Genomic DNA, 13,548 nt, shown 5'->3' with positions numbered 1-13,548 from the left:
ATGCCTCTCCATTAGCCCCCATATGCCTCTCCATTAGCCCCCATATGCCTCATCATTAGCCCCCATATGCCTCTCCATTAGCCCCCATATGCCTCATCATTAGCCCCCATATGCCTCATCATTAGCCCCCATATGCCTCATCATTAGCCCTCATATGCCTCTCCATTAGCCCCCTTATGCCCCCAGCAGCCACATTTTTTTATAAAATAAAAAATCACTTACCTCTCCTGCTCCTGGACGCCGCCTGCCTCTCCTCAGTCGACTCTGTGCTATGAACTGGCGTGCACAGCGTGAGGTCACAGAGCGCCCTCACGCTGTGCGCAGCCCTGCACAGCCGACAACCGAGGACCAGGAAGTGGTGAGTACAGAGCGTTCACCACTTCCTGGTCTCTCGGCTCTAATGAGCGCTTCCATAATGGAAGCGCTCATTAGTATTCACCTGGGGGAATCAGCGGGGGGGGCAACCGGGGGGCAAAGGACAACATAGGGGGGGCGATTGCCCCCCCTCGCCCCCCCCCTAGCGACGCCACTAAGTATAACTATGAACGGCAAATATATTTGTATTTCGCCAGTAATACACGGCAAACTGGGCTGTAAAATATCTTACTGCACCGCTGAACGGCAAAGATATTTTTCCTTTTTGCACTAATACATGCAAAAAAAGTGCTTTAAGACAGATAACTGCACCGCTGAGCGGCAAAGATATTTTTCCTTTTTCCACTAATACACGACAAAAGGGCTGAAATTTTCACACTTCACCACACAATGGCTAATAAGCCCTTTATTCCCACTAATAGAAGCCAAAAAATGCTTTAGAACATATAACTGCACCGCACTACGTCAAATAAAGTGTACAAATATTTCTTTGTAATAACCCCTGTTAATGCCTGTATCAAACAGCACTTGCACCCTAATTAGAATGGTTTGCTGGAATTACAGAGATATATAATGGCAAGTTTGGTGCCTAGTCAGTGCTACAAGGTATAATAGGAATGTTCCAATTACCCAGGCTGTCACCTCCCTGAATGAACCCTGTTCAACAGAAATGCAGTGGAATGATTCCTCCCAATCCTTTCCCTACACTTTGAATAATCTTTCCCTGAACTTGTAAATGTTTTTTTTTAGCACAATGACGATTTTTATATCACTGTCCCTAGCGCCTGCCCTGCACTAAGTACGCTGGTGAATGGCAGAATCTATGATGGCTGCCGTATTTATACGGCTGTGACATCACAGGGTTGGCTGGCTGCTGATTGGCTGCATGCATGGCATTATGGGTGATCCCGCCTTCCCAGACTTCCTTTCTCCATGTCCTCACACGTGCAGCAGCCATTTTAGGAAAAACGTGATTCATTACTGAAGCACAAGGAAATTCGCATTGGGTTCAAATCAAATTTTTCCTGAAATTACGAATTCTACTTCGTCAGCTTCTATTTGCTCTACTCTAATTGTGATCTGTGGGCACCCTGTGGTGCTGCAGAACACTCTGACCGCACTGTCATTAGACAACTGCGGTCACAGTTAGTATCTCTGAGACTAGCATAAGTGGTCTCTCTGCATGACTTCATTTTAGTATGGTGCTACAATCTGCTGGCTGTAATTGTAAGCCTGCAATCCGTTAATTAACCCTTTCCTGTCCTGATTGTAGCAGGAAGGGGTTCATTCACTTTTTTTTTCATTAAAAATAAATAATTAAATAAAAAGTTTAAAAAAGTAACTAAAAATTTATAAAAAATATTAAAATTAATAAGTGAAATAAGGAAAATAAAAAAAATGTAAACTTTATAGCTATAGTTACACATTTTCCCTTCCCCCTTTTTCATTCATAAAAAATAAAATAAAGAAATATATTTATCATTTTTAGCAATAGTATGGCAAACTTTGTGTGTGCAAAATATACAGACGTAGACTTTTTATTTCCTTTTTGCTTTCTAAAAAAAATGAAACATTTTGAAATGTTTTGTCTTGAAATTTTGTAACACTTGGTAAAAAAAAATTGATAAGAAAGGAAAAATATGCATCCTAAAATATTTTTTGTAAATATTATATCTCTCATCTAATGCCACAAAAAAAGAAAAAACTAAAAACTAAAGTGTCCTGTGAAAAATATTATCAATTACATCTAGGTTGGCTCTGGAATTCATTTCCATAGTTATTAAAACATTGCAGATTTGTATATTTTGGTTTGACCCAATAAAATCACCGATTTTGGAGATGCTGACCTTATTGCATTTACTTAGTGTCATGAACTCAACTGACAGTGCTCCCGTGGCAGGTCTCGTCAATCCATGGTGACACTGTCGGCATAGTTCCATTGCCATGGCAGCAACCCCCACTGACATGGGAGCTGTTCGGCCTATTAGAGAGCAAAGTTGTCCGACCAATCAGGCACATCTCCAGAGTCACATGCTCTCTGCCAGAGGGAGATTTAAACAGGCAGCTGCTGGCAACTGGTGCCTGTGAATTTTTTTATTTATTTTGTATTGTACTTCTGTTTGGATCTCTGTACTCTAACTTTTGAATTGTCCCTGACTTTGCACCTGATTTCCTTTTATTGCATGATGTGACCTTCTGACTCTGACCCTATCTGGTATTAGACTCTGGCATCTTGCCTTGATTCTGACGTATCTCTCTGATTTGGACTCTGACCCCACTTTCACACTGGCGTTTTGGCTTTCCGTTTGTGAGAACTGTTTAGGGCTCTCACAAGCGGTCCAAAACGGATCAGTTTTGCCCTAGTGCATTCTGAATGGAAAAGGATCCGCTCAGAATGTATCAGTTTGCCTCCGTTCCATCTCCATTCCGCTTTGGAGGAGGACACCAAAACACTGCTTGCAGCATTTTGGTGTCCGTCTGACGAAACTGAGCCAAACGGATCCGTTCTGACACACAATGTAAGTCAATGGGGACAGATCCGTTTTCTATGACAGAATATGGCACAATAGAAAACGGATCCGTCCTCTATTGACTTTCAATAGTGTTTAAGACGGATCCGTCTTGGCTATGTTAAAGATAATACAAACTGATCCATTCTGAAAGGATGCAGATGGTTGTATTATCTGAACGGATCCATCTGTGCAGATCCATGACGGATCCGCACCAACTGCAAGTGTAAAAGTAGCCTTAGATTTTGGATTCTGAACCAGTCCTAGTTTTGTCTGTCATTATCGTTTTCATTTTCTCCATTTGTATTTTCTCTCATAGGACCCAACACGTAGTCAGAAAGGGACTGTCGTCCAGTTGTGGCCTTTAAAACTCCACCATTCCCTACCATAGCACTTATATATTGTGATATTGCCTTCTTTCGTGGCTTAATTAATTTTTTCATTGTATGATACAGTGTCTGTATCCAGGGGACTTGGCCTCCCAGTAATCGAGCAGCAGTGTCCATGCTTGAATACTGTAGGAAAACGCGCCGCTGAAGACCTATACACATTCCTGCAGTCCCAGCCACCAGAGAGGACGACATCTTTTTCTACTGTATAGTCAAATGCCATTTGCTGAAGTGAGACAACCCCTTTAAGTATAGAAAGAGCAGAGGTTTAAATGTATAAATTACAAGTGTTATGGAATTTATTTCCTACAAAACTACAATGCATTTGGAAAGTCTTCACTTATTATACATTTTGTCATGTAGCGGCCTTATGCTAAAATAAAATAAAAAAAATAATTCTTGCTTTTCCTTACCCACATCGATACATAAATGACCATAATGACCAAGTGAAAACAGAATGTCAGAAATCTACAAGGAAAAACTAAAATCTCTCATTGACATAAGTATTCAGACCTTTTACTCTGTACTTAGTTGAAGCACCTTTGGCGGTAATTACAGTCTCCAGCCTTCTTGGGTATGATGCTACAAGGTTTGCATGCCTAGATTTGAGGATTTTCTACCATTCTTTGGGGCAAATGAGGCCAGTAATCTGTCATAGGTTTCTGTTTAGGTTCACGGACTGCCAGAGGATGCTCCTAATTTATGACAAGGCGCGTATCTCATCATAAATTAGACGCATCCTCCGACAGTGAAGGGAATATAAAGACCAGCACCGAAAGCGCTGGTCTTGAAAAATTTCTCCCTTGGTCCTCAGAAGAAACTATTATTTAAGACCTATTCACAAATGTCAGTGTCTCAAGTGCACCACACAATATTCCAAAGTATTAAAAGACTTGGGGGAAAAGAAAAATGGTTACCAAAATAATGTACAGATAGAGTGAAGAATGGATTCTACTAAATATTAACAAAACATGGCAGCCAATGTCCAACAGGCTGAAAGATGTTACAACAAGATGTAAGAGATAGTACAAGACAAATAATAAATCTAAAGAATTCCTAAAGAAAGAATGTTAACATTTTGGGACAGTCCTCACAATCTCCAGTTTTGAATGTTATCTGTTGGACGATCTCTAAATTTCTAAGATGCAATACTATGGATAGGTCGGGAGCTGTTATTTGAGAACATGTAATATCTTGGTTCCTACATTTGTCGAAGAAAAAAAAAAAATAAGAATATGGTGTACTATGTACAAAAAAAACTAATAAAAAAAACAAAAACAGTAAGATAGATTTATCAAAACTGGGATAAAGGAAAACCCAGTGAAAAATCTCCCCTAGCATGTTTGGGGTTGACTATAAATGTCTGAGGTGAAAGATACTTGTTTTGTTTTTAACACTACTAGATCTTTGTTACTATTCTCTTGAAATTGAGCTTTGATTATCCATCTGTACCCTATGGATTGGAGCCAATTTCATCTTAAAATAGGACAATGATCCAAAACACCACAACACAGCCTCCTAGCAGTTTACCAAGCACATCACCTTCCTTTGGATAGTGGATGTGCTTGATATTACAACTCTTCCCTATTTAATTAGAATAGGACTGAGCAGCGCCTGGGCCACGTGACCAATGAATGCAACATCACTGGACTAGAAAGAGGTCAAAGAGCTTACTGGAGCGCTATGGCCTCTTTACACAGCTGATCAGCTGAGTCTCTAGCATCGGACCCTGCTAATCTTATATTGATGACCTATCCTGAGGTCATCAATATCAAAATCTTGGAAAATCCTGATAATAAATGTACAATGTTGCAAGGCTGTATTTGCTGCCAACTAGGGATTATTTAAGCAAGGCAACACTTGTACCAATAATTTTTTTAAAGCAGGAATTGATATAGGGATTTTCCTGCCTTAGACATTTATGGAATATTAATGGGATATTCCACAATTGCTTGACAGATGTGTATCCCTCTACCACTGCAAAAGGGAATGTGGCCATGCAGGTGGAGCTCTCTCTATTCAATTCAGAAAGCATCTGTGAAACAAAGGTTTGGCGACCCCCATTTCTGATCCTGTGGATATTTCATAAGTTGCACACATCACCCATAAATTCTCATTATAAAAATATATATAGTGCAGTATACTTTTTTGGAATGCCACTGTAGTCGACTATGCAATTCAATACAGTTAACAAAAACGATTAATGTTGCATATTTCACTGCAATGGTATACACCTGGTTAACTGGACTCAATGGGGACATTCTGTGTATACACACCAAGAACTAAGGTATATACTCTGAATGCAGCGTTAGCCAGTGTTAGCTTAGCTTAAAGGAGTTGTCTGGCCATATACAGTCAGATCCATAAATATTGGGACATTGACACAATTCTAATATTTTTGGCTCTATACACCACCACAATGGATAAGAAATGAAACAAACAAGATGTGATTTAACTGCAGACTGTCAGCTTTAATTTGAGGGTATTTACATAAAAATCAGGTGAACGTTGTAGGAATTACAACAGTTTGCATATGTGCCTCCCACTTGTTAAGGAACCAAAAGTAATGGGACAATTGGCTTCTCAGCTGTTCCATGGCCAAGTGTGTGTTATTCCCTCCTTATCCCAATTACAATGAGCAGATAAAAGGTCCAGAGTTCTTTTCAAGTGTGCTATTTGCATTTGGAATCTTTTGCTGTCAACTCTCACGATGAGATCCAAAGAGCTATCACTATCAGTGAAGCAAGCCATCATTAGGCTGAAAAAACAAAACAAACCCATCAGAGAGATAGTAAAAACATTTAGTGTAGCCAAAACAACTGTTTGGAACATTCTTAAAAAGAAGGAACCCACTGGTGAGCTCAGCAACACCAGAAGACCCGGAAGACAACGGAAAACAACTGTGGTGGATGACCGAAGAATTCTTTCCCTGGTGAAGAAAACACCCTTCACAACAGTTGGCCAGATCAAGAACACTCTCCAGGAGGTAGATGTATGTGTGTCAAAGTCAACAATCAAGAGAAGACTTCACCAGAGTGAATATAGAGGGTTCACCACAAGATGTAAACCATTGGTGAGCCTCAAAAACAGGAAGGCCAGATTAGAGTTTGCCAAACGACATCTAAAAAAGCCTTCACAGTTCTGGAACAACATCCTATGGACAGATAAGACCAAGATCAACTTGTACCAGAGTGATGGGAAGAGAAGAGTATGGAGAAGGAAAGTAACTGCTCATGATCCTAAGCATACCACCTCATTAGTGAAACATGGTGTTGGTAGTGTCATGGCGTGGACATGTATGGCTGCCAATGGAACTGGTTCTCTTGTATTTATTGATGATGTGACTGCTGACAAAAGCAGAAGGATGAATTCTGAAGAGTTTCAGGAAATATTATCTGCTCATATTCAGCCAAATGCTTCAGAACTCATTGGACAGCGCTTCACAGTGCAGATGGACAATGACCCAAAGCATACTGCAAAAGCAACCAAAGAGTTTTTTAAGTGAAAGAAGTGGAATGTTATTCAATGGCCAAGTCAATCACCTGACCTGAATCCGATTGAGCATGCATTTCACTTGCTGAAGATAAAACTGAAGGGAAAATGCCCCAAGAACAAGCAGGAACTGAAGACAGTTGCAGTAGAGGCTTGGCAAAGCATCACCAGGGATGAAACCCAGCGTCTGGTGATGTCTATGCATTCCAGACATCAGGCTGTATTTGACTGCAAAGGATTTGCAACCAAGTATTAAAAAGTGAAAGTTTGATTTATGATTATTATTCTGTCCCATTACTTTTGGTTCCTTAACAAGTGGAAGGCACATATGCAAACTGTTGTAATTCCTACACCATTCACCTGATTTTGATGGAAATACCCTTAAATTAAAGCTGGCAGTCTGCAGTGAAAGCACATCTAGTTTGTTTCATTTCAAATTCATTGTGGTGGTGTATAAAGCCAAAAATGTTAGAATTGTGTCAATGTCCCAATATTTATGGACCTGACTGTATATTGATGAGATATTCTCAGGATAGGTCATCAATATCAGATTGGCAGGAGTACGACAACCAGGATGCCCGCCGATCAGCTGTTTGAAGAGGAGTCAGTACTCCATGCATGTGCCGCTTCCTCGTCTTTACACTGCACGTCATCTCCTGTGGAGTGGCAGCGTAGTCTAATTATAAGCACTCATTACATTCACTTGAATGGAGCGAGTTCTTGTATTACTCTGCACTTCTGAGATGAAGTGCAGAGTAATGAACAGGAAGCATCGCTTGTATGGAGCGCCCCCTCCTCTTCAAACAATTGATCAGCGGGGGTGTTGGTGCCCCACTTAAGAGATATTGATGACTTATCCTAAGGATAGGTCATCAATATATATGACCAGACAGCCCCTTTAAGTTGTGTAGAAAATGTATTTTAAAATGTGCTCAACTCTTGTCAAGTTTGTTGCTTCCACAGCCTGTCCCTTAGTGCACACCTTTATTAGTCTCTTCAGAGTTTATTGCTTTAAAGGCTTACCATTTCTAAATAGAAGCTCTAATTTGGCCTGTGGTTCCCTGGGGCATTTTAAACTTCTCTGTCCACATTCCAGTAATACTGTCTGATCAGCTTAACCTAATTAAATTGCTGTCATTTACAGTAGATGACCTATTTGAAAATGTGATGCACTGCTCAAATAAATTTCAGGTAAGTATACAGTACAACAGTTTGGAACTTTGTAGTACAAGTTATGCCAAGAGACAAGTACAAGAGCGGTAGAGAGATCACAGCAAATAAGAGGTACTGTAGATTTGCCAATGATTTTGAAACATACATTTATTTAGCAGTAAATTGTAATAAACTCATTAGCCTTTTGTAGTGTGTACAGAAAAGCATTAATTTATGTGTAAAGAAACACATAACAGTCCAAGAAACAAACGTGTTCTATGGTTATACTGCACTGGGAAGAAAAGTGCAACCAATGTATTGTGAAGCATGACCAGACATGCTAAAATAGATTAATTTTAGCATATGCATGTGTGGCATTGGTGGTCTATGCTCTCGGGCATCTCTTAGCTCCCGATGAGCACTGCCACTAAAACACTTGTGTCCTCCAGCTTCTTCCTCCTTCGACACGGAAGGCATGGACACTGGAGTTCTCTCTTCTGGCCTCTCACTTCCTGCCTGCAGATATCTCTACCTGTAGGGTGCACCCTCAACCATTCTGGTTCTTAAGGGGCAGCACACATGTTCTAATTAGTCCCCAGCCAATGGCTGCCTGTCCTGGGTTATTTAAGGAACCTTCCTACATGGGAGAGTGCCTGAGTAATAGGTTATCTACCTTGCTAATCTCTGCAAATGAGCTGGCTTCTGCCTGATTCCCATATTGATTCTGAGCCATCAGTCCTGACTTCTTGCTTGTTTATCAAATTTTACGAACATTGCCTGACCTGACCTTGAACTGTCCACTGACTACGCTCTAGCCTGTCTCTTTGGTGCCATACTAGTGTCGCTTGACATGTCTGGGTCAGCTATCACTTAACCGAGACAACTTTAAGAGGTAGTAGCCTGGTGGTTCCCCTTCAGTAGATTCTAGATCCCTGTAGAGGGCTTAAAGGGTAAAGACTAGTGGGGCACTTAGATAACATCCTAAGCTCCAAGTCAAATCTATTTAGTGACACAGCAGATCCACATTCCCTCTGACAGAATATATGCAATTGTATTTGTCTGTTAATGTATTTTCCTATATTTATATAGCATCATGTTCTCTAGTGCTGTACAAAGAAATTATCCCCCCGCATCAGCTCTCACAATTCCCTACCCAAAACACACACCATTGCATACAATAAAATACAATTTCCCTTTAACTGCTAGTCTTATCTCTGAATAAAACAGAAATGACACACAAAAATATACCAAATACCACTGTGTACTGATCTGTGGGGCCCATAGTTGTCATTTACTGTATTCATTTTTACTGTATGCTTAAATTAGGATTTTTTTTTTTTTTAGAGCCTATGCCCATATGCCATTCCTTTAAAAAAGAAAAAGATGGTAATATTTAGTTGTTTAGAATGGGACATAGCATAAACTTTAAAGCTTATGGACACTTTCTCCATCACAGCCAGAGCGAGTGATATATATAGTATATATCTATAAATACACTATAGGAAAGGTGGAATCTGATTGGTTGCTATGGTCAAAGAAGCCAGTTCTACTTTATATCAGCTTATAAATGACCCCAATAGTACAAACCGGATTCCAAAAAAGTTGGGACACTAAACAAATTGTGAATAAAAACTGAATGCAATGATGTGGAGATGGCAAATGTCAATATTTTATTTGTAATAGAACGTAGATGACAGATCAAACGTTTAATCCGAGTAAATGTATAATTTTAAAGGAAAAATACGTTGATTTCAATTTTCACGGTGTCAACAAATTGGGACAAGTAGCAATAAGAGGCTGGAAAAAGTAAATTTGAGCATAACGAAGAGCTGGAAGACCAATTAACACTAATTAGGTCAATTGGCAACATGATTGGGTATAAAAAGAGCTTCTCAGAGTGGCAGTGTCTCTCAGAAGCCAAGATGGGTAGAGGATCACCAATTCCCACAATGTTGCGCAGAAAGATAGTGGAGCAATATCAGAAAGGTGTTACCCAGCGAAAAATTGCAAAGACTTTGCATCTATCATCATCAACTGTGCATAACATCATCCGAAGATTCAGAGAATCTGGAACAATCTCTGTGCGTAAGGGTCAAGGCCGTAAAACCATACTGGATGCCCGTGATCTCCAGGCCCTTAAACGACACTGCACCACAAACAGGAATGCTGTAAAGGAAATCACAGAATGGGCTCAGGAATACTTCCAGAAACCATTGTCAGTGAACACAATCCACCGTGCCATCCGCCGTTGCCAGCTGAAACTCTACAGTGCAAAGAAGAAGCCATTTCTAAGCAAGATCCACAAGCTCAGGCGTTTTTACTGGGCCAAGGATCATTTAAAATGGAGTGTGGCAAAATGGAAGACTGTTCTGTGGTAAGACGAGTCACGATTCGAAGTTCTTTTTGGAAATCTGGGACGCCATGTCATCCGGACCAAAGAGGACAAGGACAACCCAAGTTGTTATCAACGCTCAGTTCAGAAGCCTGCATCTCTGATGGTATGGGGTTGCATGAGTGCGTGTGGCATGGGCAGCTTGCATGTCTGGAAAGGAACCATCAATGCAGAAAAATATATTCAGGTTCTAGAACAACATATGCTCCCATCCAGACGTCATCTCTTTCAGGGAAGACCCTGCATTTTTCAACAAGATAATGCCAGACCACATTCTGCATCAATCACAACATCATGGCTGCATAGGAGAAGGATCCGGGTACTGAAATGGCCAGTCTGCAGTCCAGATCTTTCACCTATAGAGAACATTTGGCACATCATAAAGAGGAAGGTGCAACAAAGAAGGCACAAGACGATTGAACAGTTAGAGGCCTGTATTAGACAAGAATGGGAGAGCATTTCTATTTCTAAACTTGAGAAACTGGTCTCCTCGGTCCCCAGACGTCTGTTGAGTGTTGTAAGAAGAAGGGGAGATGCCACACAGTGGTGAAAATGGCCTTGTCCCAACTTTTTGGGGATTTGTTGACACCATGAAATTCTGATTCAACATATTTTTCCCTTAAAATGGTACATTTTCTCAGTTTAAACTTTTGTTCCGTGATTTATGTTCTATTCTGAATAAAATATTAGAAGTTGGCACCTTCACATCATTGCATTCAGTTTTTATTCACGATTTGTATAGTGACCCAACTTTTTTGGAATCCGGTTTGTATGTATATATATATATATAATTGAAAAGAAGGCAGCAAAAGCTAATCCTACAATAATAAATAGGAAAAAAGGCAACACTCCAAAAAGATGTAAAAAAAAACTAAAAACTTTATTCACCTTAGTGGCAATGGCGACATTTCGGCTCTGCACTAGAGCCTTTCTCAAGCAAAATAGCAGGACATAGTGAACAATATATATACACCCACAACTGATTACATCATGTCATGTGACAAATACAAAATTGGTGAGTTAACTCTATAGTGTCAAAATACAAAGGATGAAAACACCTCATAATCACAAACTTCCATGATAATAACAATAAAATACTATTGCAGCTAATTTCAAACATGATTAGTAAAGTTGTATAAAACATATGCATGTGACATATATGGATTTCATTCGCTTGTATAGCTTCCAAACATCATATCTTTATATAGCCCAAGTGCTGAAATAGTTAAAAAGTGACATGTGCAGATGCTTAGTGATGCTGAGGATAAGTAACAAGACAGCTGGAAAAACACTGACCCGATGAACCGCGATCCCACACTTTCAACAGTGTCGGCTTTGGTGTGCACTGGAACTTACTGCGCATGCCCCGGTTCGCGTATGTAACCTATACGTCATTGTGACGAAGGAGGATCTCTTGGAGTGTGCAAGACTGGTCTCTCACATCAAATGGCCATCTTGGAAGAGATCTATACCCACACGAGTCACAGCCAACTGACTGGATTATCGCGTAGGTCCAGATCTCCCACAGAAGGGCCTTTCTCATTCATATTTGCATTCATACGGGCTATATAATATCGGATCAAAGCGAAAAACAAATGTTCACCGTCAAGCGAACATTCGTCACATAGCACTGGGAAGGTCGAATGGATACCTGCATGATCATGCCGCATCCATTACTATTATCCCTGTGGCTCCTTGCAAAGCCCAGGAGGGGTCTCCTCCACACCATGCAAGATACTATAGAGAAGCATAACACTGAGATCAATTCATATCGTATTTACACAATCCGGGAACATACAGTCTATAAAAACACAAGTAGATCATATATATTCGGAGGTCGCAGGTACATCAGACCAGTGTATCACTCCAATCTCATCACGTCAGTTATCCATCAGCATATCTAAAAAAGGGGGAAGAGAAAAAGAAAAAGGTCTTTTAGTATATGGATAATAATAAAATAAAATATTTTGGATTACAATAGTAATCACCCGAGGTCTATGATTAAATCTTTACCTTAATTTATTAGGTCACAGAGAATTACCTCAGATACCTCAGGGGTGCTTGACAAGACCTTGTGTGTGATGATGGGCAAATTTCTGGATCGAGGTTATCCATCTAGACTTTTGAAGTAACAAAGGGATAGAATCCATGTTGGAGAGGATACAATAATTTCCAAAAAACAAATTCATGCGAACACAAAGAGAATCCCATTCATCTCCACATACACGGAGCATAGTGTGGATATCTCCAAAATCATCAAAAAACATTGGAATATATTAAAGGGTTGTCACAAATCTGTTATTGAATTTCAGTCACTACCAATGATGTAATATCGTAGAACGAAAAGTTTGCATGACCAACTTGTAAGAGCTGATGTTGGTCCAAGTAAAAGGTTGAAGCAAAGCACAATGGCCCCTGTCGGTCTGGGCTGTTTCCCATGCCTTAATTGTGTAAATTATTGCTATATAGTGAAAGGAAATTTTTTCCTGCATCCCCACACAGGGGTACAATATCCAATATGGTTTCACTTAACTTGTAATTCAAGTTATGTGGTGTATGTCCTTACCTGCCCATGCAAACTACTGTACGTGGGGGAAACCTCCACGGACCTGAAAACACGTCTTAATAACCACAGATTATCAATTAGGAAAAAGCGCTTTGACTTGCCGGTCTCAAAACATTTTTCTGAAATGAAGCATGTTGAAAGGGACCTTCGATGCTATATAATTGATCATGTACCTATGCCAAGACGAGGAGGCAATAGTCTAGATCCACTCTGCTGAAGAAGAAAGAACTAGAGTGGATCTACTGTATATACTCAATTCCCTTAAACCTAGGGGTCTCAATGTAGAATATAATGTAGGAATGGTTAGGTAGGATTGTAGTTTGCCCTTATTTCTTTTCTGTTTCGGTCCGATATTCGATGCTATTCTGTGTTGGGGTGTTAGTATTTGGGCTGTTATTTATTTTATTATTATCCATATACTAAAAGATCTTTTTCTTTTTCTCTTCCCCCTTTTTTAGATATGCTGATGGATAACTGACGTGATGAGATTGGAGTGATACACTGGTCTGATGTACAGGCGACCTCCAAATATATATGATCTACATGTGTTGTTATAGACTGTATGTTCCCGGATTGCGTAAATACGATATGAATTGATCTCAGTGTTATGCTTCTCTATAGTGTCTTGCATGGTGTGGAGGAGGCCCCTCCTGGGCTTTGCAAGGATCCACA

The 13,548-nt window shown here is 40.1% G+C and overlaps 1 protein-coding gene across 1 annotated transcript in view; it reads left to right on the top strand.

Moving 5' to 3' along the window:
- Positions 1-13,548, top strand: part of TMEM132D (transmembrane protein 132D) — a gene marked incomplete at its 5' end in the record, with an annotated part of 1,395,909 nt that overhangs the window by 914,601 nt on the left and 467,760 nt on the right. The window lies entirely within an intron of this gene.

Source organism: Bufo bufo, chromosome 2, assembly GCF_905171765.1.
Source record: "Bufo bufo chromosome 2, aBufBuf1.1, whole genome shotgun sequence".
NCBI lineage: Eukaryota > Metazoa > Chordata > Amphibia > Anura > Bufonidae > Bufo > Bufo bufo.
The sequence above is the reverse complement of the archived record's forward strand: the minus strand, read 5'-3'. Positions and strand labels throughout refer to the sequence as shown.